Raw genomic sequence first — 22,954 nt, 5'->3', positions numbered from 1 at the left:
TATCCAACCAGCTCATTTCCAGTAGATGATGCAAAATTGGGAAACAAGAATTTCTTTTATTTGGAAACTGCCAAAAACTGCGGGACCTCGGCCTGATTGTCATCTCTGGACCACCCGGCAAAGTATGCCTGGCCCACTGTGTTATAGTTCTGTTGGGAGATAACAGTCCCTTAAGAAGTTATGGAGATGATGTTCATTGACCTGGTCAGATGTCAGATGATCCCTCTGAAAAGAGTCGCAGACTAATAAAAGTTGCCCTGAATTCTTGCACTGTGCTGGACTCTGTTTTATTACTTTCTAAATGAAATACGTTTAGTTATTTAAATTTTGTTTCCTCATCCCTCATTCTGTTCCATCGTCTACGCTCGGAGCCTCTGTCATTATATCACCAGTATTTGGGAACAGACGTTTGATTTCACACCGTGATCAAAGTAGATCGTGAGATACAAGTCCAACTAAGACAACTAAGTCCTGAGTAGGGATGTGGAGATATCTCCATAGAGGTGCTCATCAGCATTCATCGGGAAGGGACGTGCAGGGTGTCTGAGCCCTTTATGGAGATCAGAGCATAGTACATAGACAAAATAAACTCACTATAGAGAAAGATGGATGGAGGGAGCAGCCGGCGTTATATGGAAGAATATCTAAAACATCTTTCCTGTGCTCTCCAGACGCGTTTCTAATGATCATGTGACAGCCGCGCTCCTGAAATTAATTTTTTAAACTAAGAGTTAGGCCCAAGGTTTCACTTAGGGTTTGAAAAAACTAGTCATAATCCAAACTAGTGGTCGAAGTGGACCACTAATGTCTATATACATTATAACACTATGCGATAGTATTACAATGAAGGCAGTAGGAGAAGTGACGGTATGACAATATGCCCTACCACAGGCATATCACATATATTATCCCTCCTAGGGCCCAGTGGCCACTGAGGGGCCCGGAAAACTCTAATAATTTTTTTCTTACAAACAGAAGTGTGTGTGTGTGGGGGGACACAATTCAGTCTCTTGCTAGGGCCCAATGGGGGTCTGCCTAACCCTAACCACTTCTATCTATTCCCGGGAGCATGGATACCTATCTCCAGACTGGTGGAAACACCTCTGGGGTGAGTGGGGCACCAGGCTCGGGTGGATTCCTGTGCTGTATACCACATATAGCTGTGACACTTCCTGATATAGCCTGATAAAGGTCATGTGACTTATTACACTCTAGTAGACGTTAGATATATGTCCATACACAGTTATGGCGCAGGATGTACACTGGGGAATTCGGAGCAGGATCCATCCCACACTGGGTGATCACTGCTGAGCTGACCGGACACATATTCGGGGCAGGGTCCTTGGGAAGTTTCTGGAAACCTGACATCTGTCCTCCTCCTCTCTGTACGGGGGATGTGGGAGGAAGGCCGAGGGTGTTATAGAGTCTATGTGCGGATTGTAACTCCCTGCAGGAAGTGACAGTGATACAATAATACATTAGGGATACCCTGGGGGGCAGTTATGAGGTTTGGGAATCACAGCCCAGGACCACAAGCACAATGTAGATTGGCCGACTAAGGTATGGATCATTAATACAGAGGTATGTGCTGGTCCTAACAGGTACAGAGCCTATAAATTGTATGTGGTTTTATCACTGGCTGTATACTATAACATACTGTCTGGGAGTATATATATATTACCTCTCACAGACCACTGCTAAAATCTCTCTAATGGGTGTTCATAGCCCTGTGTCTGCCTGTCTGTCTATCTCATATCTATTTATCTCCTATTGATCTATCTATCTCCTATTTCCAATCTATTTCATATCTATCTATCTCATGTTACTAACTGCAGGTAATTGCTGTTGTCATTCTGTCCGCTGCAGTGTTATTCTCAGCCTGGGTGTGATCACATGACCTCCACTCACCTGCAGCTCAATCTGACACCTGCCCTGATTGGCTACTACTGCTTTAAATACCTGTCAGTTTCCCTGAGCCATTGCTGGTTATAGTGGTCACATGCTGGTCTCTCTGTGCTCCTCTGTGATACTTGGTTTTGACTTCTGCCTGTGACCTAACCACCCCTGATTGCTGCCTGGATAGACCTTTTGCTTGTGACCACCCTGATTATGTATATTGCTGCCTGGACTGACCCTTTGCCTGTTAGACTCTGCCTTCTGTCTGTGAGACCATATCCCAGCCGCAGGATTGTGGTGCCCACTATCCGCTCCATCAGATTCTCCTGTATCAGTTGTTTCTCCTTCCAGATTACCAACTCGATCTTGCTCCGGCACCTTGCACTGTGTTGCTCTCTAGCTCCATCACTACACAGGCCACTACTGGTACTACACCCGTCTTAAACTCAACACTGCCAAGCAGTTATACTGGTGGAGACTGTTACTGCATCCTATTGCAACTCAGTATATCTGCGTTACCTGGTACAGGTGTATCCAGCATCCTGGTTGCCATAGATACAGTATCTCTGCTCAGTGTCCAACTGCATAGTTCTCTGTTGTGCCCACCTACCTGAGTTACGTTATCACTACTCAAGATTAAGTCACGGGGACAACCGAGTACCGGCGAACATATCTGGTTCCATGAGAAAGGGGGCTGCTAAAGGTGAAGCTCTTGTTAACTAAAGGTTCCAATAACTTAACTCAAATGGAGAATTGTGACATCTTATATCTCATATTTATCTATCTGGACAGCACAGGTGTTAGAACTCCTGCCTCACAGTACTGGGGTCTATGTGAAGTTTGTATGTTCTCTCCGGGTTTCCTCCCACACTCCAAAAACATAGTAGGTTAATTGGCCGTCGAGAAAAACAGACCCTATAGTCTGTATGTGTGTGTTGTGGAATTTACACTGTAAGCTCCAATGGGGCAGGGACTGATGTGAATGACAAATATTCTCTGCACAGCGCTGCGGAATTGGTGGCGATACATAAATAAATGATGATTATGATCTACTGCAAGCTGGTGAGAGCACCACTGTTCTTTCATTTGACAGAGATGAGACGCAGCCAGAGACACCGTGGTGTGATAGAGCGTGGCTTCCATAGTTGTGTGAGTAAGAGTGGCTGTGTATTCCAGAGGTGGTGCACAAACTAGCGGTCCGGGTGGTGTATAATGGAGGAATGCAGAGGACCAGGGGTGAGGTGGAGTCTAAACACGGGATTAGGGACGGTTAGGAGAGTAACTGGACCATGTCAGTAGAATCCAGAGGGGGGGGGGGGCAGCCTGGAGGAGAGTAGGATATAAATAGCTGATGATGGAGCAGGTTAGTGAGCTCCAGAGGTGAGGGCAGTCTAGAGCTGGCAGGCTGGTGTGATAGAGCGGGGCAGCGGATTCCAGAAACCATGGAACACACTATAAAGTGCGCTAGGGCACATGTGTAGAGATGATGATGGAGCAGGTTAGTGAGCTCCAGAGGTGAGGGCAGTCTAGAGCTGGCAGGCTGGTGTGATAGAGCGGGGCAGCGGATTCCAGAAATGGAGGAACACACTATAAAGTGCGCGAGGGCACACATGTAGAGATGATGATGATGGAGCAGGTTAGTGAGCTCTAGAGGTGAGGGCTGTCTAGAGCTGGCAGGCTGGTGTGATAGAGCGGGGCAGCGGATTCCAGAAACCATGGAACACACTATAAAGTGCGCTAGGGCACATGTGTAGAGATGATGATGGAGCAGGTTAGTGAGCTCCAGAGGTGAGGGCAGTCTAGAGCTGGCAGGCCGGTGTGATAGAGCGCGGCAGCGGATTCCAGAAATGGAGGAACACACTATAAAGTGCGCGAGGGCACACGTGTAGAGATGATGATGATGGAGCAGGTTAGTGAGCTCCAGAGGTGAGGGCTGTCTAGAGCTGGCAGGCCAGTGTGATAGAGCGGGGCAGCGGATTCCAGAAACCATGGAACACACTATAAAGTGCGCGAGGGCACACGTGTAGAGATGATGATGGAGGACATCCTCCTACAAGGCAGGACATGAAGTAAGCGGTGGCACGAGGGGATGAAGCTGTGGGTGTATTCTGAGATGAGCTTATACAGCCTATGTAAGAGGAATGGGCTTTGAGGGTGATTTAGAGGGATCCTGTGGGCACAGGAAACAGTGATAGAGACACCTTATCTCCCGATACATTGTGTCTTCCTCTTTTTCCCTGGAAGTCAATGACATGATTACACCTAATGACTTAGGAATATAAAAGAATACCGGTGTCCTAATGATTTCACATCACCACATTATGGCTCACGTCATATCTCAGTGTTCTCTGAACAACCTTGTAAGATCCACATACTTTATATCATCATCCAGTAGATTAACAGCAGCTCTGTCTGGGGATCAGCGAGTGGCTACATGCAATACGTGACATGGAAGAGACATCACGCTGGATATTAGTCTGAACTGGGGGCAGGAAAAATTGGCTGCAAATAAAACACAATTGCCCAGTGGAAAAAGTGTTCCTGGGGAGATTCTTAATATAGAACAGCAGACGCCCTATAAATACAGCAATAATAAAAATGTGCTATCTACATGTAGGTGGAATATTTCCAGTAAACCTCAGGAACCAATCAGCAATTAGCTCCAGGGGAGTCCAATAGACAATGGAAGCAAGTGTCTGATTTATTGCACATTATACACCGAAATGCCTTTAATAGTAGTAGTAATAATAATAATAATAATAATAATAATAATAATAATAATATTAACCTTTTCTCACCAAGCAGCGAAAGTGATTTATGACAATACAGCCGTAATGTTCCCCTTCTAATCATAAATCTAATTTTGGTCCTGTAGTTCTCCGGATGACGGGTTCGTATTATGATGCCCTCACAATGTGACAGGAGATGTCAGGGGACGGAGATTGGGGCAAACTTGCATTTTGCTCTTCATACGTATTCACCTGAACTGTAAAATGTTGGATATTCACCCAAATTTCAATAATTGGGCTTTATATTGGCAAATTGCTTTTCTTCTCACCAAGTCGCCGATTTTTTGGCAAATTTCAGAATCGGACTCTTTGGATCACTGATCTCCAGACTCCAGTTATAAAATTAGAAACTATTGGTCAGCATGTTGTCATTAAAATTAAATGTAATATCAACAAATGTAATATTTATCATCTGTACTATAAGTATATATCATAGTTTTCAGCATTTAGTATTACATTTAATTTGTTTTCAAGGCGACCACAGAACTCAGATCTTAGTGACTATAAATCAGTCGACTATAGATATGAACATATATAGATACAATAACATGCAGGTAGCAGAGACAGGACCAGCAGTTTTGTATTAGTAACTAGTGTTACTTGTCAATGCTCAGACACAATAGTAAATTATGACAGAGGATGGTCAGGTTTCCTGGCCAGAAATGTACAATCACCAGCAATTATCTTGTCCATTAAAAGGTATCGGATTATCTTTTATACTCACTGTTCCCCGTGAGCTGTCCAGCAATCAGCACGCAGGACAATGTACGGATAAATCTAATGCCCACTTGTAGCCACTACGTGTTTTTCAATCCCTACCTAAATACAGGGATTACATAATGTGAGAGGACCAGCAGAGTCTACACATAATTAGGTCTTATCAGCCCCCATAATGACGGGTAAAGCCTGTGTTTATTGACACTGATAACTTGGCTAATTGTAGCAAGCACCATCCTGGCTTCTGATTGGTTGCTGGAATACAAAAAGATAAGGCCAGAGACCTGCGTTGTGACTACTGGCATCTAACAGATCGTTTACTAAATCTGCAGCTGAAACGTGTTTGCTGTGTGTATAAAGCTTCAGGGTCTCAGGCTTACGGTGTGCAACTGAAGGCCAGAAACTCTGATTGTGGTTGTTGGAGCTGCCTGTCTGTGCGTCTGTCTACACTCGTTAAAAAGACTCCACCCACTAGGATATGACATCATTTTATTTAGAAGGAAGTTATAATCTGCCTTTACTAGTTCTAAAGATTTTCTATTTATTCTCTAGTTTACATTTTTCTGGAATATAATCTAAAAGTTATTGCTACATTATTTATTTTACTGTAATAGTTGTAGATACCGGGAACAAACGCCCAGCTGAGGGAGTGGGGAACAGGGCTCATTCAGAGGAGCGTGCTGCGTTTCTAACTAAACGGCTCTGCAAGTATTTCAAGAGTAGGGATCATGGATCCCGATACCTGCACGTCTGTGCTGTTCAGGCGGACAACAATGCCACTAAACTACCCACGTAGATGGCCACATTGGACGGCACCCAGATCAGCTCCAGAAGGCGTAAGGACCAATCGGAACTCGAGCACGCACACGGAGTGATGGCGGTCATTTTCAGACTGCAGATAAGGCTCAGTAGCCCTTTAGAAAAAAAAATGGATTTAATGTCAGTTACAAACCATTGTCCAATTGGTTGATCCTTGTATGCTAATTGCTGAAGTGGGCGGTACTCTGTCCAGCTAAGCCTCCACCCCCTGTGATCTGAGGCAGGATGCACAGAGGATGGGGAAGGCAGGACTATGCACTAACACAGCGCACTTTCCAAATATAGAGCCCCAGGCGCAGAATGCAAGTAGCAAACTGAGGGCACCTAATTCCCCAGCAGCGCCTCCTTTTATTGGCGGTGGAGATTTGGGGGGAGTGGTATTTTCTAGAGCCATTTATATATAACTAATAATCCCTCTCATCCTGGTGACAGGTCCTCTGTTAGTCAGACAGCTGCATGAGATCTTTATTGGACATAATAGCAGTTATATTTCTCCAGATGGGATATAAAAGAGAGATCTGGGGACCTACGTGTCTCACAAGCTGCCAGCGGCGATACTGCCTCCAGCTTCTCCAGCACACAACAGGTTAAAGGCCACAACGTTCAAGACCATCCTGATACTCCCAAAATGTGTTTTTACTTTCGCCGGGTATTCGGTTACACACTCGCTCTCATTTATTTGACTTTGCACATGATTCTGCCAGTTAAATTTTCCCTAAAATTTTTTCCCTGCATTTTATTAGGATAATAAAACGTTGGGTTTCGCAGCGCCGGGTACCTCAGAGGTATAATTATTCTTCATGTTCAATATATCATTCTCCTAATGAAGAGGCACGCCGGCTTCCCGGACCGTCCTCTTTGTGTTATCTTCTACAACGGTGACGTCCGTCTGTCACTGTTACGGGCGTATTACTCGCCCTCTGAAGATGGGGGTACTCGCAATATATACGCCCAGTCCCCCTTATCATTCCAAACCACCACCGCACCTCCCTCCTCTCTGCTTTCTTGTTTTATTAAATAAGACCCTGAAATCAACACAGCAAACAGAATATTAACTGCACCTAATTACCACGTTATAAAAAAGTCCGAGCTGCAGTTTAGGAATTTTATTGGCCACATTAAAGTGTCACTGCAGTTATAAAGTCACTTTGTGCGAGACAACTTTACGAGCCCTTGAAGTCGCAGAGGCTCATTTTTCCCGTGTAAATCAGATTTCGTACACGGCTATGGCCTGGTTTGTTGGCATTCTCCATTAACTCCCACTCTCCGTGACGAAAAAGGTTCTGTCGGAGGGAGAAGGGAACAGGGAAATGATTGTGTCGTAGACTCAGCTTTATAAAGTACGGGGACCGGGAGGAAAATAATGTAACACAAATGGAGGAGAGTCGTCCCTTTTTGTGTCCTATGTGTCATGATAGCGCCCATGAAATTTATAATACAAGCAGTGACATTATCCACAGCTAAAAGCTTAAAGTGGTTTCTAGCATATCTACTTATGAGCTTGAAAAGCTGGACAGTATTTATCAAGTGAATTTGTAAAGATGAGAGTCTGAGCTTTCACCCATCTCTCTCCTCTCCCTATTCAGCACATTAGAAGAAACAATGTTATATAATATTATAGCTCTGTACATGATTATTAGCCGTTACACCTACAGAGAAGCTACAGTAACTTTAAATCTTGTATTTCAACCATAAGGCAACAGTAGGTTGAATACACAAATTTCCAAATCATCGTAAGGCAAAACACAATCTGCGGGGACATGCAAATGCTATTTACTAACTTGTAGTACTATTGGACGTGAACTTAAGATCAGTTCCAAGTTAAATATTTAGATGGAACGTGTTTCATTTCAGTCTTCCTTAACAACATCGTCACAAAGTACCTTTTTACTTGTCTGTACCACTAAGAACACACAGAGCCTTATTTATGAAGTGCAAAACAGTCAAAGCACAAACCTGCTCTCTGGTGGAACCGCGTAAGATAGCGACATTTGTGCTGGCTGATGGGAGGGGTTGAGAGGAATGAAGGCATCCCTTGCAAAGCGCGGTGTAGATGCAACAATGCACCAAGCTTAGCGGGGAGATGCAAAACCGAGATTTCACTTTGTGGGGCGAGATTATGGAATTGGAAGAAGGAGAGGATATTTAGAGACTTTTCAAAGCGCAAAAGGAGGTGACCTGGTGGAGATCGGGGGTTATCCTATAATTTTAAGAGAACTGATCTGACAGCTTCCAGTTGCACTTTGTGTGAGAATCACTTTTCTGGGTGTACATCACACAATGAGAGCAACAACATCAAACACACAAACGTGACACACACAATAATGTCCGTATGTTCCCTCGGTCTGACGATTAATATCACAGATCTAAATATCTGACACCAACAGCGGCCTCCTCAGAGCTCCGAAGCTGGATACACCATAGACTGACTTGTATCTTCTATCACCGTTGTGAATTTAAAAACAACCAAATTGAAGTTGCAATGTTTTTCAGTTCCATAATAATTTAGCTTTCCTTGACTGCCGTGTGACGTATGAGACACTATATTGCATATAAATAATATTGGACTATTTTTAGTACACAATATAAATTGTTATTTGTTTATTTCAGAGATGGTTGTATTTTAGACCGACACAATTCTCCCTTTGAGATTTCCGTGGACTATAAAGACTTAAGTGTTGTGTTGAGGAGTAGAAGTGCAGAGTAACCTTTGAACTGTTCCGCTGCGCAGGGTATAAAGGGACATGTTGCTTCATCCCACAAAGGTACTGTGAGGTTCTGGGGGGGGTCGAGGCTGAGATGTGTTGGAAGTGGTGGCGAATCCAAGAGAGGTGCGACCTTTCCTGTGAATCTATTGTCGTAATAACAAGCCAGGCATGTTATGAAACACATGCCTCAACGTGAGGGCATGGCTCCCCAACGAGTACAGCTCGATATGAGGTTATAATAGCAGTCTTAATCTTCCATCTCCTATTTATCCAGCCAGCTCATCCATGGTGCATAGGAATCCAGCCAATTTGCAAGAGAACATTCCTTATGAGAAAATAAATGTTGAGCTATGTTGTATAAACAGTATCTGACGTAAGCGATAATAACTTATCAGGAACACCTTCAGACATGGGGCATGCCTGGCATCCGAAATAATTAGAGGCATTGTCTGTTGCGGAGATAGGCAACTTGCGGCTCTCTAACTACTGTGGAACTACAATTCTAAGCATGTCCCGCCTGTTGGAAAGGACTTGTAGTTCCACAGCAATTGGCGGAGATGAGCGGAATTGCACCTACATTTCTGGCAATTCGAGTTTCGCGGCAGAGACGGCCGTTTGCAGAGGTGCCAAGCTTCAGCAATATACAATCTTCCAGTTCTGCTTTTTCTTCACCATTCCCCGGAACGCCGTTCTCATCTGTAAATTCGACTTTGTAGCCTATAGAGCTTCGGCGACAATAGTCTGAATTCAGTCTGCTCCGTGGTGTGGTTAGGATATTATAGGGGTGTGAAACTCTCAAGGCCAAATTCCGCCGTCAAATCGTGCAAAATTCCGCCACCAAATGCGGAATGAGGAAAATATTCCGCGGATCAGATTGGGAAATTCGTTCACCTCTGCTGACATATTACCTAAGCCTGATCTTTATCTCAGAGAATATATTATATAACCTTACACTAAATGTAACACCTATTTGTCAGTGAGACATTTTATTTTAATTTTCACTTAACTCAAAACACATTTAGTTTATTTCTTTCAGATCAGTTACAAAACAAAAGTGGGAAATCCTATAGTAGTTTAGTATCCTAGTTCCCATTAAGTACAAAGTCTCCTTAGGTTTGTATATGATTGTGTGACTACCGTATTTTGCTGCCCTGAGTAGCCACAAACCCAAGGGAAGGGGGGGGTCACCGGTGCTGGAAGCCCCCCATAAGGTCAGACTTAGTGATTACAATATGAAGAGAAGCTAATGCCATTTATAGCACATGTAAGTGTGAGGCGGGGTGATTTGCTGGCTTGTAGAATGTATGTATAATAACTATATTATATTATATATAACTGTATTTTGGTAACGTTGGAAAACGACCCTTTGAAAAGCCCTGTTGGTTTATTATTTATTAAAATGTATTTATATAGCGCCTGCATATACCGTAGAGCTTTAAAATATACTGGGTAATACAGATAGACAAAGCGGTAAGAGGGGGCTGCTCACAAGCTTACAATCTATAGGGTACATATTAATTTAGAACAGGAGAGCACATATATAAATTTTGAAATGAGTTGCTACATTGCTGTGAATGAATATTTAAATGTATTTGACAATTCTGCTACATTGTATTCTTATCAGACTATGATTATATGGAAACATCAGTAAATGCAGTGAATTCGTTTGTGTTCGCTTCAAGCAACAGAGTATAATGTGTACAATAATTTTAAATAAAATACCATTCAAATACAATCTGTAACTGCCGCCTACACCATTAGCCCCATTTAACTTAATTCTGCACTGTGTAGGGGGTGGATGTTTATGGGGGGTAAAGCATTAACACCCATGTGCAAACACACACTGGAACCTCATCTGTTCTCAGAACTTGTCCTTTAACCAGTTGGATTGTTTTAAATTAAACTCATTTCACCGATATTATCGTAAACAATTTGCACATATAAAGAAAATACACAGACCGGCTTTTCCACTCTTTGGTCTCTTATTATTTTTTAATTTAATTATATATTTAAATGACATTGGATTAACAAATGTATCATGTTCTGCATGATTATCGGAGCTACAGAGTAAATAATAAGAGAGAAATTAGAATCTACAGGTACATGAAATAATAGGAACAAATGTGAAAGCAAAGTAAGAAAGTGAAATAATACAATATTTTGCTGTATAATGACTAATTTACAGTTAATTCTAAGTACTATTTTGTACTATTGTTTGCTTAATAATGTATAAAATTTATTGTGTAGAATCAAAAATGGACAGAATTTTGCATTTTTAAATTGCTTTTCCATCCCTAAAAAAAAGTGTGTAAGCAGCGTATATTATGTTAGCGCTGGGAGCGATCAGACGCACGCGGATTTTGCAAGTAATACTGCATTTTATGTTATTATTTAGCTGGGGAGGTATGTGTGGGTATACATGTATTAAACACAAATTTTCTGATTGGTTAACTTTATATCAATTAATTAGTTTATTCCAGGTCAGTTTATATTAGAAGGTCCATAGTGATCACCCAAATTTATCTGGACTAGGCCGATTCCTCTTTAGTTGAAAAACAGTAAATACTTTACAAGGACATACCTGTGACTGGGAAATATTACGTCTGTATCTGACATTACAACCAAACCGAACCAACTCATTACTCAGATTAATTTCTGAACTTTCTTGACAGCGGATAAAATACATATATCATATTCATTCATATTTTAAATTTAATTGTTGCAAATCTCGCTTTGATTATTTTAATAATAACCTTTTTCCCCAAGTGTTCTGGGTGGAAAAAAAAAAAAGTAGATTGTAAGCTCCTTTGGTGAGACAAATAGTGTTTGAAGTTGACTACAAAAAGACAAATTATAGAGTATTACACTTGTGTGCATACAAAGCGCTTCTTGTCTGGCAGATTAGGAAGGGGGGGGGGGGACGTGTTTTCCTAGTAACGTGGTTTTCTTTTTATATTGCTTTCACAACCCAACTGTTTACAATGTAAACAATAAATCTCCCAGAAAAATAACACAATCTGTATTTTATCAGGAAATACAAATACACAACCTCCATATTTAGGCAACTTTTTTTTTTTTTGTATTATTTCTGCATTATTTCATTTCAATAACAAGACTTACCTATAAAAAGAGCAGAATAGTAGATTTATAGTCACTGCTTTTACAGAAGAGATTTTCTCAGTTCCCCCGACGGCTGCTGCAGGAGGGGAAAAAAAAAAGGATTGAAATGTGTCTGTTTGTTGCGTCGTGTTTGTCTAAGAGCGGTTCTGACAAATTCCTTACTTTAATTTCTGATTCTGCAAACACATTTCCCTGGGAAGAGGGAGAGTAATAGACACGGAGAACACTCCTCAGCCTGTAAGTACCGACACACTCTCCTTTCTATGTATTCCTTTCTCCCTGGTTTATTCATTTCATTAAACTTTTCCTTGTGAAGTTTTTTTTTAATTTTACTAAATATTTCTTACTGCACTTTTGTTCTAATTTTTGAAATTATTAAATCAACTTTTTGTCTCTGCTTTGCTATATTTTTTGAATCTGTTTGTAACACTTTATTCTATATGGGACAGAGAGGATCAGGCTGTAACGTTTATTAGAAATTTAAAGCAACAAATATAACAAGTTTTTCCGTTTTAAATATCCCCCTTTATGTTAGGCTCACAGTGCACAATTCAAGTGTTTTACAAAGTGCCACATGGGGAATTCACGCTGTGCTGGATGTGCATGCTGTAATATTTTGGTTATATTTCAATAGAAGTTAATTATTATTTATTTTTAACAGTTGAAGGAGTCATGGGGGGGGGGGTTGAGTGACGCTGCAGAAGCAAAGTTACATGTCAATAATTACGGTTTATTTCTTATTTTTTTGCATGACCGCGTCACTGTTTTAAGCAGTCACCAGTCACATAGTACAATAATAGAACAGGACTAGGACTTGTCTGCATCATAATAATGTAGGAAAAGTAGAATTTGAAACACCTGAGAAACCAATACTTAAGTATTGTTATTACTGCATAAAACACTAGGAGATAATTGTGTATTCAGACACCTGTAAGCCCGATAAACCCTTTCCAGTGATACAAGCAGAAATTCTCAAAATAATTACTTTACATAAATAAGTTTAATAACATTACAACATTAAATTCTCAACTGAAATGTCCTAGTTATACCATTAAAACTTTTTATAGACAGTAATAATGTTGTGCAAAATACAGGAAATATATCCTATAATGAAAAACAAAATTTATAATAATATAATTGATTTTAAAATTAATTTTAGATTTTGGACAGCAATGTGTAAAGGAACAGGTATCACATATTTTATTTAATAAATCCATTCTTAAAGAAATTTAACCTACATTTGTGTATTTGATTAATGCCTTAATGAATTGCAATACATTGTATTTTTAGCACGTACAAATTAAAGTGTATAAATCTCTAGTAAAAAAGTAATTCAAGTCTTATTTGATTTTCATTTGATGTAATACAAGCACATTTTAGAAGTATAAAATGTTAAAATATAATTTTTTTTTGTCTTGGAGTTTTACAGTACATAAAAATTATATTTTATATGTTTTATTACTGAAATAAATTCCTTCATATATGGGATGTTTACAGTTTTATCCTAATCTAGGATCAGGAAGTATTGTTTATAAACATTCACCTAGTTGTGTTTACGCAGGGAAAAATCAAAAACAAAAGTGTAATAACTGTAAATATTATTCATATTACATAGTAAGAAACTGTAGGAAATATACTCAGAGACGATTATTGTACAGTTTTTGCAGTTCCAAAGTGTCCAGTTTATTTTAAATTGTTGCATAAGTTCTGCTATTGAAGGCTGCCATCCATAACAGCCCTATAAGGTATAGTAAAGAGTTTCCTGCCCTCAGATTGTAATTCTGGCTGCTCATCAAAAAAAACTGTAATTACCGAACACTTCACAAAGAGAAAGGTACCAAAAATTGCAAATTATTAAGAAAACAAACTATTGCAGTTTTACTTTTAAAATGTCTTTATTGTGACTGTCAGGATATGACATATATTTATCAAACTCAAGTGGATCTAACGTTGCTGACTGTGAATTTTAGCAACGCTGTCATGCTATATATGTCCAGGAGATGGCGCCCAAACTACTATGGTGCAAATAAGTGAATTCTGTGTATTGCGAGCTGCCCGGGCAATAGAGGAATTATTATTGTATATATATCTCAGACAATACAGCACAATATTCTTTTGCAAAGCCAATTGCGTCCTCTAATAGACCACAAATATAAATATATCTGAATAAAATAATAGAGGTTAAAATAGCTGTACTGACTACAGAGATCTATAATGTCGTTTTAAACACTAAATATTATTCCAAATATTAGTCAAGAATGTGTCCTAAATCACAACATATAAACTCTTTTAATTTAAATGTAACTAAAAACTAAAATAACCTGTTGTGGTCTATAAACATGTAAAATGAAAAACTATATGATATAAATGGATTAACAATGTATAATGTTGTACCTGAATACAGAACATATCTAACGCTACTATTGGCAAATAATTAACTCTACACAAAAAAAAAAAAAATGGACGTATTAGTCGTATTCTCTACAATATTTTATGTTTTGTTAAGTTTTATTTTTTGAAGCAGAAAACACCATTAGACGGAGGAAAAGGGGATTGTGTTATAACTAACAAAAGTGACCTGGTCGTCCGCTGTAAAGTTGTCACTGTGAGAGTTAAATCAGAAGACGTAGGTCTATTGTTGTGTTTTTGTGTTAAAATGTGTTTCTTATATCGTTTGTGAGTCTGTCTGTAGATTTATGGGAGTCTGTGTCTGAATTGACTGTTCCTGTAAAGATGAAACTATATTATTAATATTAATATTATTATTGTCAACCACAGTGCACAGATCCTATTTCCATTTGCATACCATGGATTACTATCCACAAGCCTTATTCAAATCCACATTATTTATTATTTACTAACAGTTATTTAAATAGCGCCAACATATTATACAGCGCTGTACAGAGAATATTTATCGATCCCTACCCTGTGGAGCTTACAATCTATATTCTCTACCACACAGACATCAGGGCTCATTTTGTCTGATAGGGTCCAGGTTGAAGTTGCATTCATAACGCCAGCGCTGTGCGGCACAATACTAACCAATGTGCTACCGAGTAGGGGCTACATCCCCAGCCACATTCCACAGACCTCATATCCAACCATTGTGCACACACCTACAGTCACGCTGGATAAACGGCATCGTACAGACGGCGCGCGTTTCTAAATGACCCAATAGACAAAGGACAGATTAATACCTGTATACAGAGAAAAGCAAGGTTGCCGACCCTGACAATTATGTTTTACTGAATATTTTACAAAAATAATTAATAAAGACTAAGAGATTTACGGATAGTTGGTGACCTCTAGTGTCTATGACATAGGATTGATGTGCGCAGTGTGAAACGCGTAAGGCAGAGTAAGTAAAGGTGCAAATATTATCCACAGAGCAGAAGGAAGGAAAAGAGCTGATTATACACAGGGAACAACCGGAAGATATGTTAAACTCTTTTAAAAGATATTTACCATGGTCTCATGACTTTGATGTAACCATTTGTACGTTGTCCTATTGCAACATGTACGGAATATATGGCTTCAATATTATGTGCTCTTCAGCAAGGACTTTATATCATCAAGACAGTGTTGTTTATTTATTTAAGCATATTTTAGTTGAGCTTGAGACAGTACATCTATTATTGGAAAAGTAAACTAAGACGGAATCCGAACTCAATACTTATCGGGCCTGATACATTAAGGAAAGTAAAGCAAAAAAGGAGTAACTTCGCACTTTGGTAAAACCATGTTACAATGTAAGGGGTGTGTAAGCTTGTGAGCAGGGCCCTCTTACCTCTGTATATATGTATTACCCAGTATTGTTTTATTAATATTTGTTCCCAATTGTAAAGCACTACGGAATTTGCTGGCGTTATATAAATAAATGTTGATGATGATGATGATGAAGGGGTGCAAATTAGTTTATTGTTTTGCACATAATATAGATATTGGCTGTTTTTTTCATCTAGCAAACAAATACTTGATCGCTTTATTTTTACACTGAAATGTAAAGTTGATCTAGGACATGCCGTACCCCAACTGTAAATCTGTCCCCAAATTTTAAATTGACCTCCCCTCAAATGCAACATTGTTTAGCCAAGGTGTAAAGTTACTTCTTTTTATTACTTTGCTCTCCTTAATGAAACAGGCCCGTTATCTAAAACATCGCAATAACCTTGTATTATTTAAAGAAAAAACAAACAGTTGACCATGTACCTGGCTTCTCAGTCGTGCTCTTTATTTTTGTCACCCTTGGATATGACGCAGAACTGCTCTGGGGATAAAACTGTTTCAAGTGCGCAGAGCAGAGATGTGTTTTACCCAAGGGCAAGTGTATAGATGATATTTCTACTAATGTATGAAAATATTAGCTTTCATTTTACAAATATTAATCCTAAAAAACAACAGTTCACGTGTCCCTTACCTGCCACATCTGGCGGTAAATTGACCCGCTTGTAAGCTCTGTGGTCGAGCGCACATCACATGACACAGGTAGGTCCAAGTTTACCTTGTTGCTCCATATTTACAACCAGTTGCTGCCTTAGAATGCCCATTGTGCAGTCTATTTCTCTGCGCAGAAGTGCACATGGCCCTCTGGACAGCTAGGAGTCACCTCGAGTCTGTTTTATGTCAGTGTAGTCCTCACCTCAACGCGGAATCAATCCAGTCCGCATGTTCTAGCTCTATAAAACGTGGTGTTGTCCCAGCATATCAAAAAGTATATTTATACCTCTACAAAGTCATAACTAGGTCCAGTGAGATTGAACAGGAACATAGTAAAATATTTAGAGATCCCCCCCCCTTCCAGGTTAGGTAAGAAAAAGGTTTTGTTTAGAAAAAAAGTGAATGTTATAACTGTAATATATGTGAGGGAATTGGAATTTTAATAAAAAGAGCTTCAACTCTTGTTTTCTAGCAATAAAGAATTTAAAGTGATCTATTACAACACTTGAAATAATTATTCAGAAATATTTTTCAGTTGGGAGAAATTAGAAACCAAGCGCCTGATTCATTAAGGAACGTAAATACTATTACGTGCCGCATTTTGTGTTGAATTACACTTCACATACCCAGAAACGGACTATATGTGCCGGTGTACGCAAATACATCCTATTCATCTTGGAATGCAAATGACATTTCTGACAGCCTACGGAACATTGAGGACACAGGGCGTATGCACATAGTCAGTGTACAGTAAGGACGTGCCAAGCTCCAACGCACCCAGCAGTGTCCGATTCAAGCTTTGGGCGAATCTAAGGTAGGTGATTTTCAGCTACAGGTCAAGTGTAAGTGCCGATTACTGATGACAGCTAGAACATGTGTTTGTAATCAGGAGCAACAGTAAATATGTATTTTGTGGACAGTAAATATTCATAACAGCCTGATAAGTGTAGAAAACAAATTGTTTTAATATTTTTCATTAACAATAATATTATTAACAGGTGACAATAATTGTTTTTTTTTTCTGTGCCCTTTGATATGACTTTATATTCCACATATGTATTGGATGTATCCTGCCGTGAGTTGTCCGTCTGAATAAAGAAAGTGCCGTATAAACAAAGCACATCTACACCTGTAGTCAACAAGAGACATTTCTTAAGATCCGCTGCTAGTTGAACACAGATGTTTATTTGCCCAAATTACGTGCATTTTAAGTACGTTCGTTTTGCGTTCCTTAATGAATCAGGCTCCAAATAAGGAATGAAAAATTTTCTACGGAACTTCCCTCATCTCTACTGAGGATCCAGAGACCGTTTACTTTCCTCCAGCCTGGACCAGACAGATGTTTAGGCTGCAGAGCTAACAATTGTCATGGAAAACAGAATCGTCTTTTTTGGCTGAACGCTGCCGTAAGGAAGAGACGCCTAAACTTCCCCTCAAACTAAAAAAACAAATAATATAAACTCCAAAAAACATTTCAAACCCCCCCCTTCCCCCCTCTCTTGCTTTCCCTCTCCCGCTCCTGGTAGGGTGTGGCGGGGTCTTCGGTAGCGGATTTCATCTCACACATTTTCCTTGACTTGAAATGATCCAGATGCGTCTCCTCTGCATCGTACAGGTCTAAGGAACCCAATCTGTGCGGAGGAATCAGCCGCAATTATCCGCAATTAAAGTATAAATTCTAAAGGTCATTCAGACTCATTTATATATAGTGGTAATATTGCACGATCGGCTGGTGCCATCATGGAGCTGATGCTATTTTCACACATTTATAGACAGATTAGTGGGGTGTTGACCAGCTATAGAGGCTGTTTTCTAGCGCTGTCTGACAGAATTCATAACAACACATTTCATGCAGTCTCTAGTTGGAGAAATATCCCCCTTAGCAATCTCTTTACCACGTACACCATCGTTGCAGTCCACAGGTTGTCTCCAGGCTTTACAGGTGACACTCAAGAAGGTCAGCGATTTACAATCGCTCACATGTCAGGAACAGTGTGTTTCTGAGTTTTTAGCAGGTGTTTTCAGAAATAAGCCATCAAGTATCAGAAGTTAATTAAACTGTAGTATCCAGCATGATTTTAATTAGGGAACATCATTTTAAGAGGAGTAACCCATTAGGCGGATGGCTTGGGCAGATTACAAGAAACAGAGGGTTACTGGCGTGACAGAAGATTAAGTGAATCTGTCTGGTGACGATGGGGAGTTTCTTTTTTGGCTGAAAGTTTGAAACTGTTACAGAACAGTTTAGGTTGGAGTTCACTTGTCACCTGTCCTGCACATACTAATGTCCGCCTCTTATAAAGCGACATGATGGATTGTTGCACCTAGATAACCTCTCTGCCTCTACCACAAAGGTTAAGCGGTAATGGACACACGGGCAGACTCTAGATGTTCTCTATAACAGCTGCACTGGTGAAATCTCCTTACATCCTGGCCGATCTGTGCACTCGCAAGAGGGAGCCAGAGGGATATCCCCAAAAGGAATATCACTGGCTGGGTGTGGCCCTCTAGGGCTGTTCTGTGGCCCCTGGATTTTTAATGTTAGATTTATTTTTAATTCATTCTCGTTTTTATTTTTATATATTTGTATTTATATTTATTTTTACATTTATTTTCATTTCCTTTATTTATTCCCATTTACTTTCAGTTATTTCTATTTGTTGTTCATTTATGCATCAAATTAGAGCTTGTGACATATCTGAGTTATAAATAATGACCTATAAAGTTCCACCGCTGGAACACGTGAAGAAAAGAGCTGCACAAACACTAGTAACATTATAAGAGCTTATAACGATGTGAGGAGTCTAGTGAGCAAGTGGGGTCCGACACCCCACAGATGGGCCGGAGTAACTGGTTATCGTCCATCTGCCAGTTGTCTCTTTTTGAGGGTAGGTGGCTCCTAAAAGTTTGCTGGATGTTTGCAATGTAATATATACTGTATATTCTCTTTTTTGCATTTGACAGTATTAAGAAATAACAACATTTGCTAAATATTGCTACTATATATATATATATATATATATATATAGATTAATGAATCTCTTGTATTTACATGTGCTCCAAATTAATTGAAAGATGATGTCAAATAATTACTGCAAATTTTTATGCTGAACTATGGCTGAAATAAAGTACTTACAAATGCTATTTTAACACATCTGTGTGAATTCAACCAACCTCTATGAAGAAGTGTACATTATATTAGTTGTACATCCACCCATCGTGCATTGTCCTCTGCTGTACTGACCACATTCTCAGTACTGGGCACAACATTTGTTTATTATGGTTTATTCATCGAGCCCCACTGTATTACACAGCGCATAGAGAATATTTATCCTTCAGATCAGTCCTTGGAGCTTACAGTCTAAATTCTCTACCACGTGAGCACATATGTGTCGATATGTTTAGAATTATACACTGCACAGCGATGGTAATACACTTATTTCATGAAGGGGAATAACTGTGGAATTTACTTTTCTTTCAAAATAGTAACAATTTTGATAAACAGCAGCAACAATGTGTAGCAATAACTTGTAAATCATCTTATTGTCAATTGTGCGTATGAATAGGACATATAATTCACTTTTCACAATTCCATTCAGAATACAGATGACAACCAGTCTATACTAAAAGAGCCAGGTAGCTTAAAATATAAGACCTGTAAAGACTTATGTAAAGGTTTCCACACCTTGATAATGATGATATTATAGTATTTGTATATAGGGTTTGTCTCGTATCTGCTGCGTTCTGTCCAGGCACTGCTAAGCGATGCCAGAGACAGGGGTCAGGGGTCAATCATCTGCCTGATGTATTTCAATGAGGCATTGAATGCAGCCGTGCTCCGTGATTCATACATGGCAGCATTCCTAATTACTCCCAGGTGGCCCCAGCTTCTTGGCACCGTCTGAGGGCCAAATTCCCGCAGGACAAGAATCACATTGCGGAGCTGATCTGGAGTCTGGACGCTGCATCCATTCAATGTAATAAAATCGGAGAATTGGGAACACTGAACTCCGATGTTTATAATATATTTGGGGGTTTGGGGTCCATTTAACAAAGTGCGTTAAAGTCCCTATCAACTAAACATTTCCCTTTGTTGTAGATCGCTGCGTCAACACCAACAATCAGATCTGTGGCACAAGCAGTGTTACAAAGCCGAAAGTCGAGTGAGTGCAATTATGAAAAGGACTTAATGACGTCAACGACGGAATTAAGACACACATTCAAAAAGCAGTCACATATAACGACAAAGTAAATAATACGCAGCTTCCTCCAATTTGTTAGTGTGGAACGAGGAGAGCGTCACAAAAGAACAATTAACAAAATGAGAAAAGTGAGATAAAAAAAAATGTAAAATGCAGATTAAAAAAACAACACATACATAAAAAGGAACTAGTGTGTAATGAGCAATTTGTCTTCATAATACCCTGGTATTACCCAACGGTCATCACTGATCTGCAAACACATATTACCCAGCAATCTATAACAAAGTGCATTGATTGACGGACTATTAATTACAGAACTCCTACAATCCCAGCAGGATTAACTGCCTTGAGGATTAGTACACTGGACAATTCTGCACAATAACGCATACATCATTGTACTTGTTTCCAGATTTTCTGCTTTATTTTAATGATGTCCATACATTTTTAATGCACTATGTAAAAACAAAACAGTTTAATATTTTTTAAAATTAAAATATTCTGTGCAAATTATGCATCAAAAGTTTTCAAGCATTATTAGTAAACCAGTATATTGTGCGTGTTATATACGTAAAATTATCTGTTACAGTTTAGTTACTACAAGTGTTATTATTCATTTTAAGGTACCCCGATCGCTGTGAAGGCAGCTGTTCCGAGGACCACGATTCCTGATAATGCAGCCGACGGATAAACGATTGGCATCGCGGGGACGAAGGTTGAGTAAAATATTCAAAACTGCTCCGCAGAATATTTTCCCCGTTCTGCATTTGATTTGCGAAATTTCACACTTTTCGCCGTCATAATTTTGCCTTAAGAATTCCCAGTTGTTCCCCGATCACACCAGACATTACCCAGTCATCCCAGTCCTATTCATAGACTATTAATTCCTTTAATTTACAGATACAGTACAGAATATCGAAACAATACCAGAACTCAGGGATTATATCGCTGCAACGTTACACCTCTGCAAAACAGCAGAACTACATTGCGGATATATTTGTGTATCCTAAATAAAAGCCACCATTATAAAGTAATATTTAATTGAGAAAAAATTTAATTCTATATTTTTTAAGTTAAGAGCTGCATTAACCCTCATCTGAACCAGGATGATATAATTCCCGGCAGTCCTAATGTTTGCATAAAACCCTATGAATCTGCTACATCTGCAGTTACAGGGTTAACGTCAGTGACACAGACACAAATCATTTGACTTAATTTATGCTACTAAGCAGGTAATATTTCACGTGAACCCCACACAGTGAAACACAGTGACCCAGACAAGCACAGTTCAGGCATTTATATAGTACAGGTGGATTCAGACTTAGGAGGTTACACCCAAAGACTCGTTAAATTGCTAGTGTGAAAGGAAAAAGCATCTGGTGACCATTTGGCAACTTAAATTGTAATTGCACCATTTGGCTGAGGAATTAGTGAAATTCGCTGACTTGAACCGTGACTTAGACATGGCACTGACAAGGAGGGGACGTCTTCTAAAATAGATGGGAGTCAACTGCCAGGGGCAAGACGATGGCTGGGGTCAGTCGTGGGTAACTTAGAACACCCTGGGGAGGTGTAGATAGAAATGACCTAGTGAGAACACAGGAGAGGTAAATGACGGACAGTAAGCACATCTCACCCCTTGTGGTAGCTGCAAAATCAAAAAATGTTTTACACATAGAGGGGGTGGGAGATGTATGTAGTGGGACCTCTTGTATAACTTTTATAGAGTAAAAAATGTGAATACAACATTGTACAAAAGAGGAGTGAAGGGTCCAACAATAATTACATAGCATGAATGTTTTACAGCACCCTAGAGATTGGGGGTATCATTTAGTCGTAAGAGTAAATCTATACAGTGCACCCGGAGAGAACATGTTGTGATACACCAGCTGCTTCTACATGTAACGCATAAATACTGGGTGCTTTACCCCAAACCCCCCCGCTGCTTCTTACCTAAGCAGCCAGGTGAGGGCAGCGTCTCCTTTTCCTCAGACTGGGAGAATAGCGCTAGACTATGACATCATAGCGCAGCGCAACGCTCCTAGCGCATCACTGACATCGAGGCTCAGCAGAGGGCACTAAGACATTATGTCACTCATTCAGTGTTTTAGGCTCCCCCCACCACCGGCAATACGTCGCTTGATGGCTGCGCTGGACTCGATTACGACATTCTTGTAATAAAAGTATTATTTTAATACTCGTTTTTCTATTTTATATACATATGTCTGTGGTCTTAGGGTACTTACTGCTGGGAGCGGAGGCCCGCGCT

General features: G+C 39.8%; 1 protein-coding gene across 1 annotated transcript in view; it reads right to left on the bottom strand.

Moving 5' to 3' along the window:
* Positions 1-22,954, bottom strand: part of ZDHHC7 (zDHHC palmitoyltransferase 7) — a 165,727-nt gene that overhangs the window by 114,128 nt on the left and 28,645 nt on the right. The window contains exon 2 of the mRNA XM_075189355.1: positions 12,050-12,125. The gene's annotated coding sequence lies outside the window, so the exon portion shown is untranslated. The remainder of the gene's footprint in view (positions 1-12,049; positions 12,126-22,954) is intronic.

The sequence above is a fragment of the Mixophyes fleayi genome, chromosome 10, assembly GCF_038048845.1.
Source record: "Mixophyes fleayi isolate aMixFle1 chromosome 10, aMixFle1.hap1, whole genome shotgun sequence".
Taxonomy (NCBI): Eukaryota; Metazoa; Chordata; class Amphibia; order Anura; family Limnodynastidae; genus Mixophyes; species Mixophyes fleayi.
The sequence above is the reverse complement of the archived record's forward strand: the minus strand, read 5'-3'. Positions and strand labels throughout refer to the sequence as shown.